The sequence below is a fragment of the Stenella coeruleoalba genome (assembly GCF_951394435.1).
Source record: "Stenella coeruleoalba genome assembly, contig: scaffold_48, whole genome shotgun sequence".
Classification (NCBI taxonomy): Eukaryota; Metazoa; Chordata; class Mammalia; order Artiodactyla; family Delphinidae; genus Stenella; species Stenella coeruleoalba.
This window is the reverse complement of record NW_027646083.1, coordinates 154,385-174,896: the sequence shown is the minus strand read 5'-3', so window position 1 is coordinate 174,896 and position 20,512 is coordinate 154,385. Positions and strand designations below refer to the sequence as shown.

The following is a 20,512-nucleotide window of genomic DNA, read 5'->3' as shown; positions in this document are numbered from 1 at the left end:
TCACAAGAAAGCGAGTTGAAGAAAGGAGCTCAGGGGCACTGTAATTCACAAACCTGCAGAGTTATAAATGACAGCTATCGTCCAAAAATAGACTGAAGTAAGGCTGCCAAGAGGACTTGAAAGCGGGGCAGAATTGCAGGAAACCGATTTCAGGAGGTAGACTGGAATTGCATTGAAAGCATAGGAAAAGAGGCAGAACGTCCACAATGATGCACTTGGCCAAAAAGGGCGTATGCGTTTTTTCCTGAATATATTCAGGAAAAAACGCATACGCCCTTTTTGGCCAACCAAGCAAGCTTGCAAAGGAAATCTGCACTACAATGAAGTCTCACTTCCACCCGGTCAAAAGGGCCATCTGAAAAAAGTGTAAAATCCAGAAAGGCAGGACAGGCCATGGAGAACTGGGAGCCTTGTTATGCTGATGGGCGGGATGTAATTTGCCAACAACCACTCGGGAGAAGTGTATGGTGTTTCCTGAAACATCTAAAAAACAAAGCAACAGAACCTAGGGCACTTCCACTTATGGTCCTATAGCTTAGGGAAATTAAAATGAAAAAGACACAGCCACCCCAAAGTTTGGAACGGCTCTGTTTACAAGAACCTCGTTTACAGTACAAGTTCAACATCGCAGAAAGTGAAAAATGGATAAAGAAGTTGTGGTATTTACTTACAAAGCAATATCACTCAGCAATGAAATCTGTGTCATCAGGCCCTTAGCAGCACAATGAGTGGATTCAGGTATGATGATTCTAACTGAAATAAGTCACACAGAAAAAGAAACATCATAAGATATCACTAATACACGGAATGAAAACTTGGCTACACAGGAACTGCATTCCAAAACAGAACAGGGTCTCAAATTTAGAAAACCAACTTATGCTTGCTTAAGGGGAAAGGTGAGTTGGGGTGCTGCATAAAACCAGAGATTGAAATGAGCACAGATAAAGTTCCTTAAGCCAAATATGGAATAGACAAGAGCTACTCCTTGCTCAACGAAATGGACTCAAAACCCCATATTAAACGCCTAAGAATGTACCTGACTAGTAAGTATCTTAAAACCTATGGATTGCTATGTCTCCAAAAGAGAATCAAGCGTGTGTACGGGGGCATAAACGCAGCAGTGATAGGATTGGAGAGGTTCGGGGAGCAAATGAAGACCCTTTGAAGTCATATTGCATGGTACCCATTACACGGGTCTCAACTCTCCAGGTTTAAGGTATTCTTCCTTCAGCTGAAACATGCATGTGGAACCCAGAGTATGATCAACCATGTGAACGGGAGACGTGTTCAAATATGTCTCAGTTTTCCTCCCCTGGTACTCGGGTGCAACATTCCAGACGCTTTACTAACACTCTCCCGACTTGGAGAGTCAGTCCCTTTAACCTCCTGTTTGGCCCAGTTTGCAATTTCTGCGGAAGATGAACAGGAATAGCGAGAACCAATGAGAGGCTAGCTGGAGGTGTCTGGACGGGCAAATTCAACTCTCATTTCCCACCAGGAAGAGGAATTAACCAAAGGCTCAGCATGCCGGGCCGGAACCAGATTAGGGCCTGAAGCCATCCTGCGGTGTTGCGGCCAGGTCACAAGAAAGCGAGTTGAAGAAAGGAGCTCAGGGGCACTGTAATTCACAAACCTGCAGAGTTATAAATGACAGCTATCGTCCAAAAATAGACTGAAGTAAGGCTGCCAAGAGGACTTGAAAGCGGGGCAGAATTGCAGGAAACCGATTTCAGGAGGTAGACTGGAATTGCATTGAAAGCATAGGAAAAGAGGCAGAACGTCCACAATGATGCACTTGGCCAAAAACGGCGTATGCGTTTTTTCCTGAATATATTCAGGAAAAAACGCATACGCCCTTTTTGGCCAACCAAGCAAGCTTGCAAAGGAAATCTGCACTACAATGAAGTCTCACTTCCCCCTTTTCAAAAGGGCCATCTGAAAAAAGTGTAAAATCCAGAAAGGCAGGACAGGCCATGGAGAACTGGGAGCCTTGTTATGCTGTTGGGCGGGATGTAAATTGCCAACAACCACTCGGGAGAAGTGTATGGTGTTTCCTGAAACATCTAAAAAACAAAGCAACAGAGCCTAGGGCACTTCCACTTATGGTCCTATAGCTTAGGGAATTTAAAATCAAAAAGACACAGCCACCCCAAAGTTTGGAACGGCTCTGTTTACAATAACTTCGTTTACAGTACAAGTTCAACATCGCAGAAAGTGAAAAATGGATAAAGAAGTTGTGGTATTTACTTAAAAAGCAATATCACTCAGCAATGAAATCTGTGTCATCAGGCCCTTAGCAGCACAATGAGTGGATTCAGGTATGATGATTCTAACTGAAATAAGTCACACAGAAAAAGAAACATCATAAGATATCAGTAATACACGGAATGTAAACTTGGCTACACAGGAACTGAATTACAGAACAGAACAGGGTCTCAAATTTAGAAAACCAACTTATGCTTCCTTAAGGGGAAAGGTGAGTTGGGGTGCTGCATAAAACCAGAGATTGAAATGAGCACAGATAAAGTTCCTTAAGCCAAATATGGAATAGACAAGAGCTACTCCTTGCTCAACGAAATGGACTCAACACCGCATATTAAACGCCTAAGAATGTACCTGACTAGTAAGTATCTTAAAACCTATGGATTGCTATGTCTCCGAAAGAGAATCAAGCATGTGTACAGGGGCATAAACGCAGCAGTGATAGGATTGGAGAGGTTCGTGAGCAAATGAAGACCCTTTGAAGTCATATTGCATGGTACCCATTCCACGGGTTTCAACTACCCAGGTTTTAGGTATTCTTCCTTCAGCTAAAACATGCATGTGGAACCCAAGTATGATCAACCATGTGAACGGGAGACGTGTTCAAATATGTCTCAGTTTTCTTCCCCTGGTACTCGGGTGCAACATTCCAGACGCTTTACTAACACTCTCCCGACTTGGAGAGTCAGTCCCTTTAACCTCCTGTTTGGCCCAGTTTGCAATTTCTGCGGAAGATGAACAGGAATAGCGAGAACCAATGAGAGGCTAGCTGGAGGTGTCTGGACGGGCAAATTCAACTCTCATTTCCCACCAGGAAGAGGAATTAACCAAAGGCTCAGCATGCCGGGCCGGAACCAGATTAGGGCCTGAAGCCATCCTGCGGTGTTGCGGCCAGGTCACAAGAAAGCGAGTTGAAGAAAGGAGCTCAGGGGCACTGTAATTCACAAACCTGCAGAGTTATAAATGACAGCTATCGTCCAAAAATAGACTGAAGTAAGGCTGCCAAGAGGACTTGAAAGCGGGGCAGAATTGCAGGAAACCGATTTCAGGAGGTAGACTGGAATTGCATTGAAAGCATAGGAAAAGAGGCAGAACGTCCACAATGATGCACTTGGCCAAAAAGGGCGTATGCGTTTTTTCCTGAATATATTCAGGAAAAAACGCATACGCCCTTTTTGGCCAACCAAGCAAGCTTGCAAAGAAATCTGCACTACAATGAAGTCTCACTTCCCCCCGGTCAAAAGGGCCATCTGAAAAAAGTGTAAAATCCAGAAAGGCAGGACAGGCCATGGAGAACTGGGAGCCTTGTTATGCTGATGGGCGGGATGTAATTTGCCAAAAACCACTCGGGAGAAGTGTATGGTGTTTCCTGAAACATCTAAAAAACAAAGCAACAGAACCTAGGGCACTTCCACTTATGGTCCTATAGCTTAGGGAAATTAAAATCAAAAAGACACAGCCACCCCAAAGTTTGGAACGGCTCTGTTTACAAGAACCTCGTTTACAGTACAAGTTCAACATCGCAGAAAGTGACAAATGGATAAAGAAGTTGTGGTATTTACTTACAAAGCAATATCACTCAGCAATGAAATCTGTGTCATCAGGCCCTTAGCAGCACAATGAGTGGATTCAGGTATGATGATTCTAACTGAAATAAGTCACACAGAAAAAGAAACATCATAAGATATCAGTAATACACGGAATGTAAACTTGGCTACACAGGAACTGCATTCCAAAACAGAACAGGGTCTCAAATTTAGAAAACCAACTTATGCTTGCTTAAGGGGAAAGGTGAGTTGGGGTGCTGCATAAAACCAGAGATTGAAATGAGCACAGATAAAGTTCCTTAAGCCAAATATGGAATAGACAAGAGCTACTCCTTGCTCAACGAAATGGACTCAAAACCCCATATTAAACGCCTAAGAATGTACCTGACAAATAAGTATCTTAAAACCTATGGATTGCTATGTCTCCAAAAGAGAATCAAGCGTGTGTACAGGGGCATAAACGCAGCAGTGATAGGATTGGAGAGGTTCGGTGAGCAAATGAAGACCCTTTGAAGTCATATTGCATGGTACCCATTACACGGGTCTCAACTCTCCAGGTTTAAGGTATTCTTCCTTCAGCTAAAACATGCATGTGGAACCCAGAGTATGATCAACCATGTGAACGGGAGACGTGTTCAAATATGTCTCAGTTTTCCTCCCCTGGTACTCGGGTGCAACATTCCAGACGCTTTACTAACACTCTCCCGACTTGGAGAGTCAGTCCCTTTAACCTCCTGTTTGGCCCAGTTTGCAATTTCTGCGGAAGATGAACAGGAATAGCGAGAACCAATGAGAGGCTAGCTGGAGGTGTCTGGACGGGCAAATTCAACTCTCATTTCCCACCAGGAAGAGGAATTAACCAAAGGCTCAGCATGCCGGGCCGGAACCAGATTAGGGCCTGAAGCCATCCTGCGGTGTTGCGGCCAGGTCACAAGAAAGCGAGTTGAAGAAAGGAGCTCAGGGGCACTGTAATTCACAAACCTGCAGAGTTATAAATGACAGCTATCGTCCAAAAATAGACTGAAGTAAGGCTGCCAAGAGGACTTGAAAACGGGGCAGAATTGCAGGAAACCGATTTCAGGAGGTAGACTGGAATTGCATTGAAAGCATAGGAAAAGAGGCAGAACGTCCACAATGATGCACTTGGCCAAAAAGGGCGTATGCGTTTTTTCCTGAATATATTCAGGAAAAAACGCATACGCCCTTTTTGGCCAACCAAGCAAGCTTGCAAAGGAAATCTGCACTACAATGAAGTCTCACTTCCCCCGGTCAAAAGGGCCATCTGAAAAAAGTGTAAAATCCAGAAAGGCAGGACAGGCCATGGAGAACTGGGAGCCTTGTTATGCTGATGGGCGGGATGTAAATTGCCAACAACCACTCGGGAGAAGTGTATGGTGTTTCCTGAAACATCTAAAAAACAAAGCAACAGAGCCTAGGGCACTTCCACTTATGGTCCTATAGCTTAGGGAAATTAAAATCAAAAAGACACAGCCACCCCAAAGTTTGGGACGGCTCTGTTTACAAGAACCTCGTTTACAGTACAAGTTCAACATCGCAGAAAGTGAAAAATGGATAAAGAAGTTGTGGTATTCACTTACAAAGCAATATCACTCAGCAATGAAATCTATGTCTTCAGGCCCTTAGCAGCACAATGAGTGGATTCAGGTATGATGATTCTAACTGAAATAAGTCACACAGAAAAAGAAACATCATAAGATATCAGTAATACACGGAATGTAAACTTGGCTACACAGGAACTGAATTACAGAACAGAACAGGGTCTCAAATTTCGAAAACCAACTTATGCTTGCTTAAGGGGAAAGGTGAGTTGGGGTGCTGCATAAAACCAGAGATTGAAATGAGCACAGATAAAGTTCCTTAAGCCAAATATGGAATAGACAAGAGCTACTCCTTGCTCAACGAAATGGACTCAACACCGCATATTAAACGCCTAAGAATGTACCTGACTAGTAAGTATCTTAAAACCTATGGATTGCTATGTCTCCAAAAGAGAATCAAGCGTGTGTACAGGGGCATAAACGCAGCAGTGATAGGATTGGAGAGGTTCGGTGAGCAAATGAAGACCCTTTGAAGTCATATTGCATGGTACCCATTCCACGGGTCTCAACTCTCCAAGTTTAAGGTATTGTTCCTTCAGCTAAAACATGCATGTGGAACCTAGATTATGATCAACCATGTGATCGGGAGACGTGTTCAAATATGTCTCAGTTTTCGTACCCTGGTACTCGGGTTCAACATTCCAGACGCTTTACTAACACTCTCCCCACTTGGAGAGTCAGTCCCTTTAACCTCCTGTTTGGCCCAGTTTGCAATTTCTGTGGAAGATGAACAGGAATAGCGAGAACCAATGAGAGACTAGCTGGAGGTGTCTGCATGGGCAAATTTAACTCTCATTTCCCACCAGGAAGAGGAATTAACCAAAGGCTCAGCGTGCCATGCCGGAACCAGATTAGGGCCTGTAGACATCCTGCGGTGTTGCGGCCAGCTCACAAGAAAGCGAGTTGAAGAAAGGAGCTCAGGGGCACTGTAATTCACAAACCTGCAGAGTTATAATTGACAGCTATCGTCCAAAAATAGACTGAAGTAAGGCTGCCAAGAGGACTTGAAAGCGGGGCAGAATTGCAGGAAACCGATTTCAGGAGGTAGACTGGAATTGCATTAAAGGCATAGGAAAAGAGGCAGAACGTCCACAATGATGCACTTGGCCAAAAAGGGCGTATGCGTTTTTTCCTGAATATATTCAGGAAAAAACGCATACGCCCTTTTTGGCCAACCAAGCAAGCTTGCAAAGGAAATCTGCACTACAATGAAGTCTCACTTCCCCCCGGTCAAAAGGGCCATCTGAAAAAAGTGTAAAATCCAGAAAGGCAGGACAGGCCATGGAGAACTGGGAGCCTTGTTATGCTGATGGGCGGGATGTAAATTGCCAACAACCACTCGGGAGAAGTGTATGGTGTTTCCTGAAACATCTAAAAAACAAAGCATCAGAGCCTAGGGCACTTCCACTTATGGTCCTATAGCTTAGGGAAATTAAAATGAAAAAGACACAGCCACCCCAAAGTTTGGAACGGCTCTGTTTACAAGAACCTCGTTTACAGTACAAGTTCAACATCGCAGAAAGTGAAAAATGGATAAAAAAGTTGTGGTATTTACTTACAAAGCAATATCACTCAGCAATGAAATCTGTGTCATCAGGCCCTTAGCAGCACAATGAGTGGATTCAGGTATGATGATTCTAACTGAAATAAGTCACACAGAAAAAGAAACATCATAAGATATCACTAATACACGGAATGAAACTTGGCTACACAGGAACTGCATTCCAAAACAGAACAGGGTCTCAAATTTCGAAAACCAACTTATGCTTTCTTAAGGGGAAAGGTGAGTTGGGGTGCTGCATAAAACCAGAGATTGAAATGAGCACAGATAAAGTTCCTTAAGCCAAATATGGAACAGACAAGAGCTACTCCTTGCTCAACGAAATGGACTCAACACCGCATATTAAACGCCTAAGAATGTACCTGACTAGTAAGTATCTAAAAACCTATGGATTGCTATGTCTCCGAAAGAGAATCAAGCATGTGTACAGGGGCATAAACGCAGCAGTGATAGGATTGGAGAGGTTCGGTGAGCAAATGAACACCCTTTGAAGTCATATTGCATGGTACCCATTCCACGGGTTTCAAATACCCAGGTTTAAGGTATTCTTCCTTCAGCTAAAACATGCATGTGGAACCTAGATTATGATCAACCATGTGATCGGGAGACGTGTTCAAATATGTCTCAGTTTTCGTACCCTGGTACTCGGGTGCAACATTCCAGACGCTTTACTAACACTCTCCCCACTTGGAAAGTCAGCGCCTTTAACCTCCTGTTTGGCCCAGTTTGCAATTTCTGCGGAAGATGAACAGGAATAGCTAGAACCAATGAGAGGCTAGCTGGAGATGTCTGGACGGGCAAATTTAACTCTCATTTCCCACCAGGAAGACGAAATAACCAAAGGCTCAGCGTGCCGTACCGGAACCAGATTAGGGCCTGAAGCCATCCTGCGGTGTTGCGGCCAGCTCAAAAGAAAGCGAGTTGAAGAAAGGAGCTCAGGGGCACTGTAATTCACAAACCTGCAGAGTTATAAATGACAGCTATCGTCCAAAAATAGACTGAAGTAAGGCTGCCAAGAGGACTTGAAAGCGGGGCAGAATTGCAGGAAACCGATTTCAGGAGGTAGACTGGAATTGCGTTGAAAGCATAGGAAAAGAGGCAGAATGTCCACAATGATGCACTTGGCCAAAAAGGGCGTATGCGTTTTTTCCTGAATATATTCAGGAAAAAACGCATACGCACTTTTTGGCCAACCAAGCAAGCTTGCAAAGGAAATCTGCACTACAATGAAGTCTCACTTCCCCCCGGTCAAAAGGGCCATCTGATAAAAGTGTAAAATCCAGAAAGGCAGGACAGGCCATGGAGAACTGGGAGCCTTGTTATGCTGATGGGCGGGATGTAAATTGCCAAAAGACACTCAGGAGAAGTGTATGGTGTTTCCTGAAACATCTAAAAAACAAAGCAACAGAGCCGAGGGCACTTGGGCTTATGGTCCTATAGCTTAGGGAAATTAAAATCAAAAAGACACAGCCACCCCAAAGTTTGGGACGCCTCCGTTTACAAGAACCTCGTTTACCATACAAGTTCAATATCACAGAAAGTGAAAAACGGATAAACAACTTGTGGTACTTACGTACAATGCAGTATCACGCAGCAATGAAATCTATGTCATCAGGCCCGTAGCAGCATAATGAGTGGATTCAGGTACGATGATTCTAACTGAAATAAGTCACACAGAAAAAGAAACATCATAAGATATCACTAATACACGGAATGTAAACTTGGCTACACAGGAACTGCATTCCAAAACAGAACAGGTTCTCAAATTTAGAAAACCAACTTATGCTTGCTTAAGGGGAAAGGTGAGTTGGGGTGCTGCATAAAACCAGAGATTGAAATGAGCACAGATAAAGTTCCTTAAGCCAAATATAGAATACACAAGAGCTACTCCTTGCTCAACGAAATGGACACAAAACCCCATATTAAACGCCTAAGAATGCACCTGACTAGTAAGTATCTTAAAACCTATGGATTGCTATGTCTCCGAAAGAGAATCAAGCATGTGTACAGGGGCATAAACGCAGCAGTGATAGGATTGGAGAGGTTCGTGAGCAAATGAAGACCCTTTGAAGTCATATTGCATGGTACCCATTCCACGGGTTTCAACTACCCAGGTTTAAGGTATTCTTCCTTCATCTAAAACATGCATGTGGAACCTAGAGTATGATCAACCATGTGATCGGGAGACGTGTTCAAATATGTCTCAGTTTTCGTACCCTGGTACTCGGGTGCAACATTCCAGACGCTTTACTAACACTCTCCCCACTTGGAGAGTCAGTCCCTTTAACTTCCTGTTTGGCCCAGTTTGCAATTTCTGTGGAAGATGAACAGGAATAGCGAGAACCAATGAAAGACTAGCTGGAGGTGTCTGGATGGGCAAATATAACTCTCATTTCCCACCAGGAAGAGGAATTAACCAAAGGCTCAGCGTGCCGTGCCAGAACCAGATTAGGGCCTGAAGACATCCTGCGGTGTTGCGGCCAGGTCACAAGAAAGCGAGTTGAAGAAAGGAGCTCAGGGGCACTGTAATTCACAAACCTGCAGAGTTATAAATGACAGCTATCGTCCAAAAATAGACTGAAGTAAGGCTGCCAAGAGGACTTGAAAGCGGGGCAGAATTGCAGGAAACCGATTTCAGGAGGTAGACTGGAATTGCATTGAAAGCATAGGAAAAGAGGCAGAACGTCCACAATGATGCACTTGGCCAAAAAGGGCGTATGCGTTTTTTCCTGAATATATTCAGGAAAAAACGCATACGCCCTTTTTGGCCAACCAAGCAAGCTTGCAAAGGAAATCTGCACTACAATGAAGTCTCACTTCCCCCCGGTCAAAAGGGCCATCTGAAAAAAGTGTAAAATCCAGAAAGGCAGGACAGGCCATGGAGAACTGGGAGCCTTGTTATGCTGATGGGCGGGATGTAAATTGCCAACAACCACTTGGGAGAAGTGTATGGTGTTTCCTGAAACATCTAAAAAACAAAGCAACAGAACCTAGGGCACTTCCACTTATGGTCCTATAGCTTAGGGAAATTAAAATCAAAAAGACACAGCCACCCCAAAGTTTGGAACGGCTCTGTTTACAAGAAACTCGTTTACAGTACAAGTTCAACATTGCAGAAAGTGAAAAATGGATAAAGAAGTTGTGGTATTTTCTTACAAAGCAATATCACTCAGCAATGAAATCTGTGTCATCAGGCCCTTAGCATCACAATGAGTGGATTCAGGTATGATGATTCTAACTGAAATAAGTCACACAGAAAAAGAAACATCATAAGATATCAGTAATACACGGAATGGAAACTTGGCTACACAGGAACTGAATTACAGAACAGAACAGGGTCTCAAATTGAGAAAACCAACTTATGCTTGCTTAAGGGGAAAGGTGAGTTGGGGTGCTGCATAAAACCAGAGATTGAAATGAGCACAGATAAAGTTCCTTAAGCCAAATATGGAATAGACAAGAGCTACTCCTTGCTCAACGAAATGGACTCAACACCGCATATTAAACGCCTAAGAATGTACCTGACTAGTAAGTATCTTAAAACCTATGGATTGCTATGTCTCCGAAAGAGAATCAAGCATGTGTACATGGGCATAAATGCAGCAGTGATAGGATTGGAGGGGTTCGTGAGCAAATGAAGACCCTTTGAAGTCATATTGCATGGTACCCATTCCACGGGTCTCAACTCTCCAGGTTTAAGGTATTGTTCCTTCAGCTAAAACATGCATGTGGAACCCAGAGTATGATCAACCATGTGATCGGGAGACGTGTTCAAATATGTCTCAGTTTTCGTACCCTGGTACTCGGGTTCAACATTCCAGACGCTTTACTAACACTCTCCCCACTTGGAGAGTCAGTCCCTTTAACCTCCTGTTTGGCCCAGTTTGCAATTTCTGTGGAAGATGAACAGGAATAGCGAGAACCAATGAGAGACTAGCTGGAGGTGTCTGGATGGGCAAATTTAACTCTCATTTCTCACCAGGAAGAGGAATTAACCAAAGGCTCAGCGTGCCGTGCCGGAACCAGATTAGGGCCTGTAGACATCCTGCGGTGTTGCGGCCAGGTCACAAGAAAGCGAGTTGAAGAAAGGAGCTCAGGGGCACTGTAATTCACAAACCTGCAGAGTTATAAATGACAGCTATCGTCCAAAAATAGACTAAAGTAAGGCTGCCAAGAGGACTTGAAAGCGGGGCAGAATTGCAGGAAACCGATATCAGGAGGTAGACTGGAATTGCATTGAAGGCATAGGAAAAGAGGCAGAACGTCCACAATGATGCACTTGGCCAAAAAGGGCGTATGCGTTTTTTCCTGAATATATTCAGGAAAAAACGCATACGCCCTTTTTGGCCAACCAAGCAAACTTGCAAAGGAAATCTGCACTACAATGAAGTCTCACTTCCCCCCGGTCAAAAGGGCCATCTGAAAAAAGTGTAAAATCCAGAAAGGCAGGACAGGCCATGGAGAACTGGGAGCCTTGTTATGCTGATGGGCGGGATGTAAATTGCCAACAGACACTCAGGAGAAGTGTATGGTGTTTCCTGAAACATCTAAAAAACAAAGCAACAGAGCCGAGGGCACTTGCGCTTATGGTCCTATAGCTTAGGGAAATTAAAATCAAAAAGACACAGCCACCCCAAAGTTTGGGACGCCTCCGTTTACAAGAACCTCGTTTACCGTACAAGTTCAATATCACAGAAAGTGAAAAATGGATAAAGAACTTGTGGTACTTACGTACAATGCAGTATCACTCAGCAATGAAATCTATGTCATCAGGCCCGTAGCAGCATAATGAGTGGATTCAGGTACGATGATTCTAACTGAAATAAGTCACACAGAAAAAGAAACATCATAAGATATCACTAATACACGGAATGTAAACTTGGCTACACAGGAACTGCATTCCAAAACAGAACAGGGTCTCAAATTTAGAAAACCAACTTATGCTTGCTTAAGGTGAAAGGTGAGATGGGGTGCTGCATAAAACCAGAGATTGAAATGAGCACAGATAAAGTTCCTTAAGCCAAATATGGAATACACAAGAGCTACTCCTTGCTCAACGAAATGGACACAAAACCCCATATTAAACGCCTAAGAATGCACCTGACTAGTAAGTATCTTAAAACCTATGGATTGCTATGTCTCCGAAAGAGAATCAAGCATGTGTACAGGGGCATTAACGCAGCAGTGATAGGATTGGAGAGGTTCGTGAGCAAATGAAGACCCTTTGAAGTCATATTGCATGGTACCCATTCCACGGGTTTCAACTACCCAGGTTTAAGGTATTCTTCCTTCATCTAAAACATGCATGTGGAACCTAGAGTATGATCAACCATGTGATCGGGAGACGTGTTCAAATATGTCTCAGTTTTCGTACCCTGGTACTCGGGTGCAACATTCCAGACGCTTTACTAACACTCTCCCCACTTGGAGAGTCAGTCCCTTTAACTTCCTGTTTGGCCCAGTTTGCAATTTCTGTGGAAGATGAACAGGAATAGCGAGAACCAATGAAAGACTAGCTGGAGGTGTCTGGATGGGCAAATATAACTCTCATTTCCCACCAGGAAGAGGAATTAACCAAAGGCTCAGCGTGCCGTGCCAGAACCAGATTAGGGCCTGAAGACATCCTGCGGTGTTGCGGCCAGGTCACAAGAAAGCGAGTTGAAGAAAGGAGCTCAGGGGCACTGTAATTCACAAACCTGCAGAGTTATAAATGACAGCTATCGTCCAAAAATAGACTGAAGTAAGGCTGCCAAGAGGACTTGAAAGCGGGGCAGAATTGCAGGAAACCGATTTCAGGAGGTAGACTGGAATTGCATTGAAAGCATAGGAAAAGAGGCAGAACGTCCACAATGATGCACTTGGCCAAAAAGGGCGTATGCGTTTTTTCCTGAATATATTCAGGAAAAAACGCATACGCCCTTTTTGGCCAACCAAGCAAGCTTGCAAAGGAAATCTGCACTACAATGAAGTCTCACTTCCCCCCGGTCAAAAGGGCCATCTGAAAAAAGTGTAAAATCCAGAAAGGCAGGACAGGCCATGGAGAACTGGGAGCCTTGTTATGCTGATGGGCGGGATGTAAATTGCCAACAACCACTTGGGAGAAGTGTATGGTGTTTCCTGAAACATCTAAAAAACAAAGCAACAGAACCTAGGGCACTTCCACTTATGGTCCTATAGCTTAGGGAAATTAAAATCAAAAAGACACAGCCACCCCAAAGTTTGGAACGGCTCTGTTTACAAGAAACTCGTTTACAGTACAAGTTCAACATCGCAGAAAGTGAAAAATGGATAAAGAAGTTGTGGTATTTTCTTACAAAGCAATATCACTCAGCAATGAAATCTGTGTCATCAGGCCCTTAGCATCACAATGAGTGGATTCAGGTATGATGATTCTAACTGAAATAAGTCACACAGAAAAAGAAACATCATAAGATATCAGTAATACACGGAATGGAAACTTGGCTACACAGGAACTGAATTACAGAACAGAACAGGGTCTCAAATTTAGAAAACCAACTTATGCTTGCTTAAGGGGAAAGGTGAGTTGGGGTGCTGCATAAAACCAGAGATTGAAATGAGCACAGATAAAGTTCCTTAAGCCAAATATGGAATAGACAAGAGCTACTCCTTGCTCAACGAAATGGACTCAACACCGCATATTAAACGCCTAAGAATGTACCTGACTAGTAAGTATCTTAAAACCTATGGATTGCTATGTCTCCGAAAGAGAATCAAGCATGTGTACATGGGCATAAATGCAGCAGTGATAGGATTGGAGGGGTTCGTGAGCAAATGAAGACCCTTTGAAGTCATATTGCATGGTACCCATTCCACGGGTCTCAACTCTCCAGGTTTAAGGTATTGTTCCTTCAGCTAAAACATGCATGTGGAACCCAGAGTATGATCAACCATGTGATCGGGAGACGTGTTCAAATATGTCTCAGTTTTCGTACCCTGGTACTCGGGTTCAACATTCCAGACGCTTTACTAACACTCTCCCCACTTGGAGAGTCAGTCCCTTTAACCTCCTGTTTGGCCCAGTTTGCAATTTCTGTGGAAGATGAACAGGAATAGCGAGAACCAATGAGAGACTAGCTGGAGGTGTCTGGATGGGCAAATTTAACTCTCATTTCCCACCAGGAAGAGGAATTAACCAAAGGCTCAGCGTGCCGTGCCGGAACCAGATTAGGGCCTGTAGACATCCTGCGGTGTTGCGGCCAGGTCACAAGAAAGCGAGTTGAAGAAAGGAGCTCAGGGGCACTGTAATTCACAAACCTGCAGAGTTATAAATGACAGCTATCGTCCAAAAATAGACTAAAGTAAGGCTGCCAAGAGGACTTGAAAGCGGGGCAGAATTGCAGGAAACCGATATCAGGAGGTAGACTGGAATTGCATTGAAGGCATAGGAAAAGAGGCAGAACGTCCACAATGATGCACTTGGCCAAAAAGGGCGTATGCGTTTTTTCCTGAATATATTCAGGAAAAAACGCATACGCCCTTTTTGGCCAACCAAGCAAACTTGCAAAGGAAATCTGCACTACAATGAAGTCTCACTTCCCCCCGGTCAAAAGGGCCATCTGAAAAAAGTGTAAAATCCAGAAAGGCAGGACAGGCCATGGAGAACTGGGAGCCTTGTTATGCTGATGGGCGGGATGTAAATTGCCAACAGACACTCAGGAGAAGTGTATGGTGTTTCCTGAAACATCTAAAAAACAAAGCAACAGAGCCGAGGGCACTTGCGCTTATGGTCCTATAGCTTAGGGAAATTAAAATCAAAAAGACACAGCCACCCCAAAGTTTGGGACGCCTCCGTTTACAAGAACCTCGTTTACCGTACAAGTTCAATATCACAGAAAGTGAAAAATGGATAAAGAACTTGTGGTACTTACGTACAATGCAGTATCACTCAGCAATGAAATCTATGTCATCAGGCCCGTAGCAGCATAATGAGTGGATTCAGGTACGATGATTCTAACTGAAATAAGTCACACAGAAAAAGAAACATCATAAGATATCACTAATACACGGAATGTAAACTTGGCTACACAGGAACTGCATTCCAAAACAGAACAGGGTCTCAAATTTAGAAAACCAACTTATGCTTGCTTAAGGTGAAAGGTGAGTTGGGGTGCTGCATAAAACCAGAGATTGAAATGAGCACAGATAAAGTTCCTTAAGCCAAATATGGAATACACAAGAGCTACTCCTTGCTCAACGAAATGGACACAAAACCCCATATTAAACGCCTAAGAATGCACCTGACTAGTAAGTATCTTAAAACCTATGGATTGCTATGTCTCCGAAAGAGAATCAAGCATGTGTACAGGGGCATTAACGCAGCAGTGATAGGATTGGAGAGGTTCGTGAGCAAATGAAGACCCTTTGAAGTCATATTGCATGGTACCCATTCCACGGGTTTCAACTACCCAGGTTTAAGGTATTCTTCCTTCATCTAAAACATGCATGTGGAACCTAGAGTATGATCAACCATGTGATCGGGAGACGTGTTCAAATATGTCTCAGTTTTCGTACCCTGGTACTCGGGTGCAACATTCCAGACGCTTTACTAACACTCTCCCCACTTGGAGAGTCAGTCCCTTTAACTTCCTGTTTGGCCCAGTTTGCAATTTCTGTGGAAGATGAACAGGAATAGCGAGAACCAATGAAAGACTAGCTGGAGGTGTCTGAATGGGCAAATATAACTCTCATTTCCCACCAGGAAGAGGAATTAACCAAAGGCTCAGCGTGCCGTGCCAGAACCAGATTAGGGTCTGAAGACATCCTGCGGTGTTGCGGCCAGGTCACAAGAAAGCGAGTTGAAGAAAGGAGCTCAGGGGCACTGTAATTCACAAACCTGCAGAGTTATAAATGACAGCTATCGTCCAAAAATAGACTGAAGTAAGGCTGCCAAGAGGACTTGAAAGCGGGGCAGAATTGCAGGAAACCGATTTCAGGAGGTAGACTGGAATTGCATTGAAAGCATAGGAAAAGAGGCAGAACGTCCACAATGATGCACTTGGCCAAAAAGGGCGTATGCGTTTTTTCCTGAATATATTCAGGAAAAAACGCATACGCCCTTTTTGGCCAACCAAGCAAGCTTGCAAAGGAAATCTGCACTACAATGAAGTCTCACTTCCCCCCGGTCAAAAGGGCCATCTGAAAAAAGTGTAAAATCCAGAAAGGCAGGACAGGCCATGGAGAACTGGGAGCCTTGTTATGCTGATGGGCGGGATGTAAATTGCCAACAACCACTTGGGAGAAGTGTATGGTGTTTCCTGAAACATCTAAAAAACAAAGCAACAGAACCTAGGGTACTTCCACTTATGGTCCTATAGCTTAGGGAAATTAAAATCAAAAAGACACAGCCACCCCAAAGTTTGGAACGGCTCTGTTTACAAGAAACTCGTTTACAGTACAAGTTCAACATCGCAGAAAGTGAAAAATGGATAAAGAAGTTGTGGTATTTACTTACAAAGCAATATCACTCAGCAATGAAATCTGTGTCATCAGGCCCTTAGCATCACAATGAGTGGATTCAGGTATGATGATTCTAACTGAAATAAGTCACACAGAAAAAGAAACATCATAAGATATCAGTAATACACGGAATGTAAACTTGGCTACACAGGAACTGAATTACAGAACAGAACAGGGTCTCAAATTTAGAAAACCAACTTAGGCTTGCTTAAGGGGAAAGGTGAGTTGGGGTGCTGCATAAAACCAGAGATTGAAATGAGCACAGATAAAGTTCCTTAAGCCAAATATGGAACAGACAAGAGCTACTCCTTGCTCAACGAAATGGACTCAACACCGCATATTAAACGCCTAAGAATGTACCTGACTAGTAAGTATCTAAAAACCTATGGATTGCTATGTCTCCGAAAGAGAATCAAGCATGTGTACAGGGGCATAAACGCAGCAGTGATAGGATTGGAGAGGTTCGGTGAGCAAATGAACACCCTTTGAAGTCATATTGCATGGTACCCATTCCACGGGTTTCAAATACCCAGGTTTAAGGTATTCTTCCTTCAGCTAAAACATGCATGTGGAACCTAGATTATGATCAACCATGTGATCGGGAGACGTGTTCAAATATGTCTCAGTTTTCGTACCCTGGTACTCGGGTGCAACATTCCAGACGCTTTACTAACACTCTCCCCACTTGGAAAGTCAGCGCCTTTAACCTCCTGTTTGGCCCAGTTTGCAATTTCTGCGGAAGATGAACAGGAGTAGCTAGAACCAATGAGAGGCTAGCTGGAGATGTCTGGACGGGCAAATTTAACTCTCATTTCCCACCAGGAAGAGGAAATAACCAAAGGCTCAGCGTGCCGTACCGGAACCAGATTAGGGCCTGAAGCCATCCTGCGGTGTTGCGGCCAGCTCAAAAGAAAGCGAGTTGAAGAAAGGAGCTCAGGGGCACTGTAATTCACAAACCTGCAGAGTTATAAATGACAGCTATCGTCCAAAAATAGACTGAAGTAAGGCTGCCAAGAGGACTTGAAAGCGGGGCAGAATTGCAGGAAACCGATTTCAGGAGGTAGACTGGAATTGCGTTGAAAGCATAGGAAAAGAGGCAGAATGTCCACAATGATGCACTTGGCCAAAAAGGGCGTATGCGTTTTTTCCTGAATATATTCAGGAAAAAACGCATACGCACTTTTTGGCCAACCAAGCAAGCTTGCAAAGGAAATCTGCACTACAATGAAGTCTCACTTCCCCCCGGTCAAAAGGGCCATCTGATAAAAGTGTAAAATCCAGAAAGGCAGGACAGGCCATGGAGAACTGGGAGCCTTGTTATGCTGATGGGCGGGATGTAAATTGCCAAAAGACACTCAGGAGAAGTGTATGGTGTTTCCTGAAACATCTAAAAAACAAAGCAACAGAGCCGAGGGCACTTGGGCTTATGGTCCTATAGCTTAGGGAAATTAAAATCAAAAAGACACAGCCACCCCAAAGTTTGGGACGCCTCCGTTTACAAGAACCTCGTTTACCATACAAGTTCAATATCACAGAAAGTGAAAAACGTATAAACAACTTGTGGTACTTACGTACAATGCAGTATCACGCAGCAATGAAATCTATGTCATCAGGCCCGTAGCAGCATAATGAGTGGATTCAGGTACGATGATTCTAACTGAAATAAGTCACACAGAAAAAGAAACATCATAAGATATCACTAATACACGGAATGTAAACTTGGCTACACAGGAACTGCATTCCAAAACAGAACAGGTTCTCAAATTTAGAAAACCAACTTATGCTTGCTTAAGGGGAAAGGTGAGTTGGGGTGCTGCATAAAACCAGAGATTGAAATGAGCACAGATAAAGTTCCTTAAGCCAAATATAGAATACACAAGAGCTACTCCTTGCTCAACGAAATGGACACAAAACCCCATATTAAACGCCTAAGAATGCACCTGACTAGTAAGTATCTTAAAACCTATGGATTGCTATGTCTCCGAAAGAGAATCAAGCATGTGTACAGGGGCATAAACGCAGCAGTGATAGGATTGGAGAGGTTCGTGAGCAAATGAAGACCCTTTGAAGTCATATTGCATGGTACCCATTCCACGGGTTTCAACTACCCAGGTTTAAGGTATTCTTCCTTCATCTAAAACATGCATGTGGAACCTAGAGTATGATCAACCATGTGATCGGGAGACGTGTTCAAATATGTCTCAGTTTTCGTACCCTGGTACTCGGGTGCAACATTCCAGACGCTTTACTAACACTCTCCCCACTTGGAGAGTCAGTCCCTTTAACTTCCTGTTTGGCCCAGTTTGCAATTTCTGTGGAAGATGAACAGGAATAGCGAGAACCAATGAAAGACTAGCTGGAGGTGTCTGGATGGGCAAATATAACTCTCATTTCCCACCAGGAAGAGGAATTAACCAAAGGCTCAGCGTGCCGTGCCAGAACCAGATTAGGGCCTGAAGACATCCTGCGGTGTTGCGGCCAGGTCACAAGAAAGCGAGTTGAAGAAAGGAGCTCAGGGGCACTGTAATTCACAAACCTGCAGAGTTATAAATGACAGCTATCGTCCAAAAATAGACTGAAGTAAGGCTGCCAAGAGGACTTGAAAGCGGGGCAGAATTGCAGGAAACCGATTTCAGGAGGTAGACTGGAATTGCATTGAAAGCATAGGAAAAGAGGCAGAACGTCCACAATGATGCACTTGGCCAAAAAGGGCGTATGCGTTTTTTCCTGAATATATTAAGGAAAAAACGCATACGCCCTTTTTGGCCAACCAAGCAAGCTTGCAAAGGAAATCTGCACTACAATGAAGTCTCACTTCCCCCCGGTCAAAAGGGCCATCTGAAAAAAGTGTAAAATCCAGAAAGGCAGGACAGGCCATGGAGAACTGGGAGCCTTGTTATGCTGATGGGCGGGATGTAAATTGCCAACAACCACTTGGGAGAAGTGTATGGTGTTTCCTGAAACATCTAAAAAACAAAGCAACAGAACCTAGGGCACTTCCACTTATGGTCCTATAGCTTAGGGAAATTAAAATCAAAAAGACACAGCCACCCCAAAGTTTGGAACGGCTCTGTTTACAAGAAACTCGTTTACAGTACAAGTTCAACATCGCAGAAAGTTAAAAATGGATAAAGAAGTTGTGGTATTTTCTTACAAAGCAATATCACTCAGCAATGAAATCTGTGTCATCAGGCCCTTAGCATCACAATGAGTGGATTCAGGTATGATGATTCTAACTGAAATAAGTCACACAGAAAAAGAAACATCATAAGATATCAGTAATACACGGAATGGAAACTTGGCTACACAGGAACTGAATTACAGAACAGAACAGGGTCTCAAATTTAGAAAACCAACTTATGCTTGCTTAAGGGGAAAGGTGAGTTGGGGTGCTGCATAAAACCAGAGATTGAAATGAGCACAGATAAAGTTCCTTAAGCCAAATATGGAATAGACAAGAGCTACTCCTTGCTCAACGAAATGGACTCAACACCGCATATTAAACGCCTAAGAATGTACCTGACTAGTAAGTATCTTAAAACCTATGGATTGCTATGTCTCCGAAAGAGAATCAAGCATGTGTACATGGGCATAAATGCAGCAGTGATAGGATTGGAGGGGTTCGTGAGCAAATGAAGACCCTTTGAAGTCATATTGCATGGTACCCATTCCACGGGTCTCAACTCTCCAGGTTTAAGGTATTGTTCCTTCAGCTAAAACATGCATGTGGAACCCAGAGTATGATCAACCATGTGATCGGGAGACGTGTTCAAATATGTCTCAGTTTTCGTACCCTGGTACTCGGGTTCAACATTCCAGACGCTTTACTAACACTCTCCCCACTTGGAGAGTCAGTCCCTTTAACCTCCTGTTTGGCCCAGTTTGCAATTTCTGTGGAAGATGAACAGGAATAGCGAGAACCAATGAGAGACTAGCTGGAGGTGTCTGGATGGGCAAATTTAACTCTCATTTCCCACCAGGAAGAGGAATTAACCAAAGGCTCAGCGTGCCGTGCCGGAACCAGATTAGGGCCTGTAGACATCCTG

General features: G+C 43.8%; 1 long non-coding RNA gene across 50 annotated transcripts in view; it reads right to left on the bottom strand.

Annotated features, from left to right (window-relative positions):
• LOC307181352 overlaps nt 1-20,512 on the bottom strand; it is a 1,649,813-nt gene that overhangs the window by 1,478,630 nt on the left and 150,671 nt on the right. For 46 of the 50 annotated variants that reach the window (XR_013826479.1, XR_013826480.1, XR_013826505.1 and 43 more), the window contains one exon: nt 2,248-2,333. This is a non-coding gene — a long non-coding RNA (uncharacterized lncRNA). Of the gene's footprint in view, nt 1-2,247; nt 2,334-5,407; nt 5,490-8,562; nt 8,582-10,145; nt 10,193-20,512 lie in introns of those variants that run through there. The other 4 variants (XR_013826501.1, XR_013826502.1, XR_013826503.1 and 1 more) reach the window with 4 other exon arrangements.